This window comes from Hyperolius riggenbachi, chromosome 6 (assembly GCF_040937935.1).
Source record: "Hyperolius riggenbachi isolate aHypRig1 chromosome 6, aHypRig1.pri, whole genome shotgun sequence".
NCBI classification, from domain to species: domain Eukaryota; kingdom Metazoa; phylum Chordata; class Amphibia; order Anura; family Hyperoliidae; genus Hyperolius; species Hyperolius riggenbachi.
In genome coordinates this window covers 388,815,391-388,824,380 of record NC_090651.1, presented here as the reverse complement: position 1 = coordinate 388,824,380, position 8,990 = coordinate 388,815,391, and the positions used below count along the sequence as shown (strand labels likewise).

Genomic DNA, 8,990 nt, shown 5'->3' with positions numbered 1-8,990 from the left:
TGGGTATTGTAGTTCTCCCTGCAGTATGTGCTGTGGCATGCTGGGTATTGTAGTTCTCCCTGCAGGATGTGCTGTGGCATGCTGGGTATTGTAGTTCTCCCTGCAGGATGTGCTGTGGCATGCTGGGTAATGTAGTTCTCTCTGCAGGCTGTGCTGTTGCATGCTGGGTACTGTAGTTCTCCCTGCAGGCTGTGCTGTGGCATGCTGGGTAATGTAGTTCTCTTTGCAGGATGTGCTGTGGCATGCTGGGTAATGTAGTTCTCTTTGCAGGATGTGCTGTGGCATGCTGGGTAATGTAGTTCCCCATGCAGGCTGTGCTGTGGCAGGCTGGGTAATGTAGTTCCCCATGCAGGCTGTGCTGTGGCAGGCTGGGTAATGTAGTTCCCCATGCAGGCTGTGCTGTGGCAGGCTGGGTAATGTAGTTCCCCATGCAGGCTGTGCTGTGGCAGGCTGGGTAATGTAGTTCTCCCTGCAGGCTGTGCTGTGGCATGCTGGGTAATGTAGTTCTCTCTGCAGGTTGTGCTGTTGCATGCTGGGTAATGTAGTTCTCTTTGCAGGCTCTGCAGCATGTGGGATCCATCACTCCCTGTTGCAGAGCCTGTGGCATGCTGGGTAATGTAGTTCTCCCTGCAGGCTGTGCTGTGGCATGCTGGGTAATGTAGTTCTCTCTGCAGGCTGTGCTGTTGCATGCTGGGTAATGTAGTTCTCCCAGCATACTGTGCAGGCAGGATGTGGGATCCCTCACTTCCTGTTGCAGAGCTCAGGCTGTTGGAGTCACATGCTGCTGCTGCTGGGAGTTCTGGTTCCCCATGAGCTTGCTGTAGTGCTGCTGAGGTTGGGGGAGTCTTGCAGCTGAGGTGAGTATTGGGGGGGTGCAGCTGCTCTGGTGTGATTATTATGGGATATATGTGGGCAGGAGGTGGCAGAGGCTGATGGGAGAGCTGCCTGGGCTCTGTAGCACTGTGCTGCTGAGGTTGGGGGAGGCGTGCAGCTGAGGTGAGTATTGGGGGGGGTGCAGCTGCTGTGGTGATTATTATGGGGTGTATGTGGGCAGGAGGGAGCAGAAGCTGCTGGAGTCACATGCTGCTGCTGCTGGGAGAGCTGGCTGGGCTCTGTAGTGCTGCTGAGGTTGGGGGAGGCTTGCAGCTGAGGTGAGTATTGGGGGGGTGCAGCTGCTCTGGTGTGATTATTATGGGATATATGTGGGCAGGAGGTGGCAGAGGCTGCTGGGAGAGCTGGCTGGACTCTGTAGTGCTGCTGAGGTTGGGGGAGGCTTGCAGCTGAGGTGAGTATTGAGGGGGTGGGGGTGCAGCTGCTGTGGTGTGATTATTATGGGGTGTATGTGGGCAGGAGGGAGCAGAGGCTGCTGGAGTCACATGCTGCTGCTGCTGGGAGAGCTGTCTGGGACATGGGCAACGGAGCAGTGCTTTTCAGCGCTGCAAGATTTGGGTGCAGCCGGCGCCTCCATATTCCTATTGCGGCGCTCAGTGAGTAGCGTCGGCGCTGTCAGAAGACGGAGCCAAAGTTGCTTAAAAACACAATAATTCGGCCTCCAGCAATCGCTGGAAGCCAAATTATTTAATTCCCCCACTATCCATATCAGCCTGGAGGGGGAATAGTAATTATATCGGCCCGGACTTGTGCAGCAGCAGGATCAGCCATATAACAGCTGTATCCTGTGCCCAAGTCTCTCAGCACTGATCTCCCATATATGGCTCTGGGACTTGTGCAGCAGCAGGATCAGCCATATAACAGCTGTATCCTGTGCCCAAGTCTCTCAGCACTGATCTCCCATATATGGCTCTGGGACTTGTGCAGCAGCAGGATCAGCCATATACCGGCTGTACCCTGCACCCAAGTCTCCCGGCACTGATCTCCCATATATGCCTCTGGGACTTGTGCAGCAGCAGGATCAGCCATATACCGGCTGTATCCTGCGCCCAAGTCTCCCGGCACTGATCTCCCATATATGCCTCTGGGACTTGTGCAGCAGCAGGATCAGCCATATAACAGCTGTATCCTGCGCCCAAGTCTCCCGGCACTGATCTCCCATATATGCCTCTGGGACTTGTGCAGCAGCAGGATCAGCCATATACCGGCTGTATCCTGCGCCCAAGTCTCCCGGCACTGATCTCCCATATATGCCTCTGGGACTTGTGCAGCAGCAGGATCAGCCATATACCAGCTGTATCCTGTGCCCAAGTCTCCCGGCACCAATCTCCCATATATGCCTCTGGGACTTGTGCAGCAGCAGGATCAGCCATATAACAGCTGTATCCTGCGCCCAAGTCTCCCGGCACTGATCTCCCATATATGGCTCTGGGACTTGTGCAGCAGCAGGATCAGCCATATAACAGCTGTATCCTGCGCCCAAGTCTCCCGGCACTGATCTCCCATATATGCCTCTGGGACTTGTGCAGCAGCAGGATCAGCCATACACCGGCTGTATCCTGCGCCCAAGTCTCCAGCACTGATCTCCCATATATGCCTCTGGGACTTGTGCAGCAGCAGGATCAGCCATATACTGGTTGTATCCTGTGCCCAAGTCTCCCGGCCCCGATCTCCCATATATGCCTCTGGGACTTGTGCAGCAGCAGGATCAGCCATATACCAGCTGTATCCTGCGCCCAAGCCCCCCGACACTGATCTCCCATACATGCCTCTGGGACTTGTGCAGCAGCAGGATCAGCCATATACCGGCTGTATCCTGCGCCCAAGTCTGCCGGCACTGATCTCCCATATATGCCTCTGGGACTTGTGCAGCAGCAGGATCAGCCATATACCGGCTGTATCCTGCGCCCAAGTCTCCTGGCACTGATCTCCCATATATGCCTCTGGGACTTGTGCAGCAGCAGGATCAGCCATATACCGGCTGTATCCTGCGCCCAAGTCTCCCAGCACTGATCTCCCATATGTGCCTCTGGGACTTGTGCAGCAGCAGGATCAGCCATATACCGGCTGTATCCTGCGCCCAAGTCTCCCGGCACTGATCTCCCATATATGGCTCTGGGACTTGTGCAGCAGCAGGATCAGCCATATACCGGCTGTATCCTGCACCCAAGTCTCCCGGCACCGATCTCCCATATATGCCTCTGGGACTTGTGCAGCAGCAGAAGCAGCCATATACCGGCTGTATCCTGCGCCCAAGTCTCCCGGCACCGATCTCCCATATATGCCTCTGGGACTTGTGCAGCAGCAGGATCAGCCATATACCGGCTGTATCCTGCGCCCAAGTCTCCCGGCACTGATCTCCCATATATGCCTCTGGGACTTGTGCAGCAGCAGGATCAGCCATATACCGCTGTATCCTGCGCCCAAGTCTCCCGGCACTGATCTCCCATATATGCCTCTGGGACTTGTGCAGAAGCAGGATCAGCCATATACCGGCTGTATCCTGCACCCAAGTCTCCCGGCACCGATCTCCCATATATGCCTCTGGGACTTGTGCAGCAGCAGAAGCAGCCATATACCGGCTGTATCCTGCGCCCAAGTCTCCCGGCACTGATCTCCCATATATGCCTCTGGGACTTGTGCAGCAGCAGGATCAGCCATATACCGGCTGTATCCTGCGCCCAAGTCTCCCGGCACTGATCTCCCATATATGCCTCTGGGACTTGTGCAGCAGCAGGATCAGCCATATACCGCTGTATCCTGCGCCCAAGTCTCCCGGCACTGATCTCCCATATATGCCTCTGGGACTTGTGCAGAAGCAGGATCAGCCATATACCGGCTGTATCCTGCGCCCAAGTCTCCCGGCACTGATCTCCCATATATGCCTCTGGGACTTGTGCAGCAGCAGGATCAGCCATTTACCGGCTGTATCCTGCGCCCAAGTCTCCCGGCACTGATCTCCCATATATGGCTCTGGGACTTGTGCAGCAGCAGGATCAGCCATATACCGGCTGTATCCTGCGCCCAAGTCTCCCGGCACTGATCTCCCATATATGGCTCTGGGACTTGTGCAGCAGCAGGATCAGCCATATACCGGCTGTATCCTGCGCCCAAGTCTCCCGGCACTGATCTCCCATATATGCCTCTGGGACTTGTGCAGCAGCAGGATCAGCCATATACCGGCTGTATCCTGCGCCCAAGTCTCCCGGCACTGATCTCCCATATATGCCTCTGGGACTTGTGCAGCAGCAGGATCAGCCATATAACAGCTGTATCCTGCGCCCAAGTCTCCCGGCACGGATCTCCCATATATGCCTCTGGGACTTGTGCAGCAGCAGGATCAGCCATATACCGGCTGTATCCTGCGCCCAAGTCTCCCGGCACTGATCTCCCATATATGCCTCTGGGACTTGTGCAGCAGCTCGATCAGCCATATACCAGCTGTATCCTGTGCCCAAGTCTCCCGGCACCAATCTCCCATATATGCCTCTGGGACTTGTGCAGCAGCAGGATCAGCCATATAACAGCTGTATCCTGCGCCCAAGTCTCCCGGCACTGATCTCCCATATATGGCTCTGGGACTTGTGCAGCAGCAGGATCAGCCATATAACAGCTGTATCCTGCGCCCAAGTCTCCCGGCACTGATCTCCCATATATGCCTCTGGGACTTGTGCAGCAGCAGGATCAGCCATACACCGGCTGTATCCTGCGCCCAAGTCTCCAGCACTGATCTCCCATATATGCCTCTGGGACTTGTGCAGCAGCAGGATCAGCCATATACTGGTTGTATCCTGTGCCCAAGTCTCCCGGCCCCGATCTCCCATATATGCCTCTGGGACTTGTGCAGCAGCAGGATCAGCCATATACCAGCTGTATCCTGCCCCCAAGCCCCCCGACACTGATCTCCCATACATGCCTCTGGGACTTGTGCAGCAGCAGGATCAGCCATATACCGGCTGTATCCTGCGCCCAAGTCTGCCGGCACTGATCTCCCATATATGCCTCTGGGACTTCTGCAGCAGCAGGATCAGCCATATACCGGCTGTATCCTGCGCCCAAGTCTCCTGGCACTGATCTCCCATATATGCCTCTGGGACTTGTGCAGCAGCAGGATCAGCCATATACCGGCTGTATCCTGCGCCCAAGTCTCCCAGCACTGATCTCCCATATGTGCCTCTGGGACTTGTGCAGCAGCAGGATCAGCCATATACTGGCTGTATCCTGCGCCCAAGTCTCCCGGCACCGATCTCCCATATATGCCTCTGGGACTTGTGCAGCAGCAGAAGCAGCCATATACCGGCTGTATCCTGCGCCCAAGTCTCCCGGCACTGATCTCCCATATATGCCTCTGGGACTTGTGCAGCAGCAGGATCAGCCATATACCGGCTGTATCCTGCGCCCAAGTCTCCCAGCACCGATCTCCCATATATGCCTCTGGGACTTGTGCAGCAGCAGGGTCAGCCATATACCGGCTGTACCCTGCGCCCAAGTCTCCCGGCACTGATCTCCCATACATGCCTCCGGGACTTGTGCAGCAGCAGGATCAGCCATATACCGGCTGTATCCTGCGCCCAAGTCTACCGGCACTGATCTCCCATATATGCCTCTGGGACTTGTGCAGCAGCAGGATCAGCCATATACCGGCTGTATCCTGCGTCCAAGTCTCCCGGCACTGATCTCCCATATATGCCTCTGGGACTTGTGCAGCAGCAGGATCAGCCATATACCGGCTGTATCCTGCGCCCAAGTCTCCCGGCACTGATCTCCCATATATGCCTCTGGGACTTGTGCAGCAGCAGGATCAGCCATATACCGGCTGTATCCTGCGCCCAAGTCTCCCGGCACTGATCTCCCATATATGCCTCTGGGACTTGTGCAGCAGCAGGATCAGCCATATACCGGCTGTATCCTGCGCCCAAGTCTCCCGGCACTGATCTCCCATATATGCCTCTGGGACTTGTGCAGCAGCAGGATCAGCCATATACCGGCTGTATCCTGCGCCCAAGTCTCCCGGCACTGATCTCCCATATATGCCTCTGGGACTTGTGCAGCAGCAGGATCAGCCATATACCGGCTGTATCCTGCGCCCAAGTCTCCCGGCACTGATCTCCCATATATGCCTCTGGGACTTGTGCAGCAGCAGGATCAGCCATATACCGCTGTATCCTGCGCCCAAGTCTCCCGGCACTGATCTCCCATATATGCCTCTGGGACTTGTGCAGAAGCAGGATCAGCCATATACCGGCTGTATCCTGCGCCCAAGTCTCCCGGCACTGATCTCCCATATATGGCTCTGGGACTTGTACAGCAGCAGGATCAGCCATTTACCGGCTGTATCCTGCGCCCAAGTCTCCCGGCACTGATCTCCCATATATGGCTCTGGGACTTGTGCAGCAGCAGGATCAGCCATATACCGGCTGTATCCTGCGCCCAAGTCTCCCGGCACTGATCTCCCATATATGCCTCTGGTACTTGTGCAGCAGCAGGATCAGCCATATACCGGCTGTATCCTGCGCCCAAGTCTCCCGGCACTGATCTCCCATATATGCCTCTGGGACTTGTGCAGCAGCAGGATCAGCCATATAACAGCTGTATCCTGCGCCCAAGTCTCCCGGCACTGATCTCCCATATATGCCTCTGGGACTTGTGCAGCAGCAGGATCAGCCATATACCAGCTGTATCCTGTGCCCAAGTCTCCCGGCACCAATCTCCCATATATGCCTCTGGGACTTGTGCAGCAGCAGGATCAGCCATATAACAGCTGTATCCTGCGCCCAAGTCTCCCGGCACTGATCTCCCATATATGGCTCTGGGACTTGTGCAGCAGCAGGATCAGCCATATAACAGCTGTATCCTGCGCCCAAGTCTCCCGGCACTGATCTCCCATATATGCCTCTGGGACTTGTGCAGCAGCAGGATCAGCCATACACCGGCTGTATCCTGCGCCCAAGTCTCCAGCACTGATCTCCCATATATGCCTCTGGGACTTGTGCAGCAGCAGGATCAGCCATATACTGGTTGTATCCTGTGCCCAAGTCTCCCGGCCCCGATCTCCCATATATGCCTCTGGGACTTGTGCAGCAGCAGGATCAGCCATATACCAGCTGTATCCTGCGCCCAAGCCCCCCGACACTGATCTCCCATACATGCCTCTGGGACTTGTGCAGCAGCAGGATCAGCCATATACCGGCTGTATCCTGCGCCCAAGTCTGCCGGCACTGATCTCCCATATATGCCTCTGGGACTTCTGCAGCAGCAGGATCAGCCATATACCGGCTGTATCCTGCGCCCAAGTCTCCTGGCACTGATCTCCCATATATGCCTCTGGGATTTGTGCAGCAGCAGGATCAGCCATATACCGGCTGTATCCTGCGCCCAAGTCTCCCAGCACTGATCTCCCATATGTGCCTCTGGGACTTGTGCAGCAGCAGGATCAGCCATATACCGGCTGTATCCTGCGCCCAAGTCTGCCGGCACTGATCTCCCATATATGCCTCTGGGACTTGTGCAGCAGCAGGATCAGCCATATACCGGCTGTATCCTGCACCCAAGTCTCCCGGCACTGATCTCCCATATATGCCTCTGGGACTTGTGCAGCAGCAGAAGCAGCCATATACCGGCTGTATCCTGCGCCCAAGTCTCCCGGCACTGATCTCCCATATATGCCTCTGGGACTTGTGCAGCAGCAGGATCAGCCATATACCGGCTGTATCCTGTGCCCAAGTCTCCCAGCACCGATCTCCCATATATGCCTCTGGGACTTGTGCAGCAGCAGGGTCAGCCATATACCGGCTGTACCCTGCGCCCAAGTCTCCCGGCACTGATCTCCCATACATGCCTCCGGGACTTGTGCAGCAGCAGGATCAGCCATATACCGGCTGTATCCTGCGCCCAAGTCTACCGGCACTGATCTCCCATATATGCCTCTGGGACTTGTGCAGCAGCAGGATCAGACATATACCGGCTGTATCCTGCGCCCAAGTCTCCCGGCACTGATCTCCCATATATTCCTCTGGGACTTGTGCAGCAGCAGGATCAGCCATATACCGGCTGTACCCTGCGCCCAAGTCTCCCGGCACTGATCTCCCATATATGCCTCTGGGACTTGTGCAGCAGCAGGATCAGCCATATACCGGCTGTATCCTGCGCCCAAGTCTCCCGGCACTGATCTCCCATATATGCCTCTGGGACTTGTGCAGCAGCAGGGTCAGTTATATACCGGCTGTACCCTGCGCCCAAGTCTCCCGGCACTGATCTCCCATATATGCCTCTGGGACTTGTGCAGCAGCAGGGTCAGCCATATACCGGCTGTATCCTGCGCCCAAGTCTCCCGGCACTGATCTCCCATATATGCCTCTGGGACTTGTGCAGCAGCAGGATCAGCCATATACCGGCTGTATCCTGCGCCCAAGTCTCCCGGCACTGATCTCCCATATATGCCTCTGGGACTTGTGCAGCAGCAGGATCAGCCGGGAGACTTGGGCGCAGGATACAGCCGGTGTATGGCTGATCCTGCTGCTGTACAAGTCCCAGAGGCATATATGGGAGATCAGTGCCGGTAGACTTGGGAGCAGGGTACAGCCGGTATATGGCTGATCCTGCTGCTGTACAAGTCCCAGAAGCATATATGGGAGATCAGTGCCGGGAGACTTGGGTGCAGGATACAGCCGGTATATGGCTGATCCTGCTGCTGCACAAGTCCCAGAGGCATATATGGGAGATCAGTGCCGGGAGACTTGGGCGCAGGATACAGCCGGTATATGGCTGATCCTGCTGCTGCACAAGTCTCAGAGGCATATATGGGAGATCAGTGCCGGGAGACTTGGGCGCAGGATACAGCCGGTATATGGCTGATCCTGCTGCTGCACAAGTCCCAGAGGCATATATGGGAGATCAGTGCCGGGAGACTTGGGCGCAGGATACAGCCGGTATATGGCTGATCCTGCTGCTGCACAAGTCCCAGAGGCCATATACCGGCTGTATCCTGCGCCCAAGTCTACCGGCACCGATCTCCCATATATGTCTCTGGGACTTGTGCAGCAGCAGGACCAGCCATATACCGGCTGTATCCTGCGCCCAAGTCTCCCAGCACCGATCTC

At 56.3% G+C, this 8,990-nt stretch overlaps 1 protein-coding gene across 1 annotated transcript in view; it reads left to right on the top strand.

The window, feature by feature from the left end:
* Positions 1-1,278: 1,278 nt before the first annotated feature.
* Positions 1,279-8,990, top strand: part of LOC137523130 (zinc finger protein 107-like) — a 45,656-nt gene continuing 37,944 nt past the window's right edge. The window contains exon 1 of the mRNA XM_068243364.1: positions 1,279-1,285. The gene's annotated coding sequence lies outside the window, so the exon portion shown is untranslated. The remainder of the gene's footprint in view (positions 1,286-8,990) is intronic.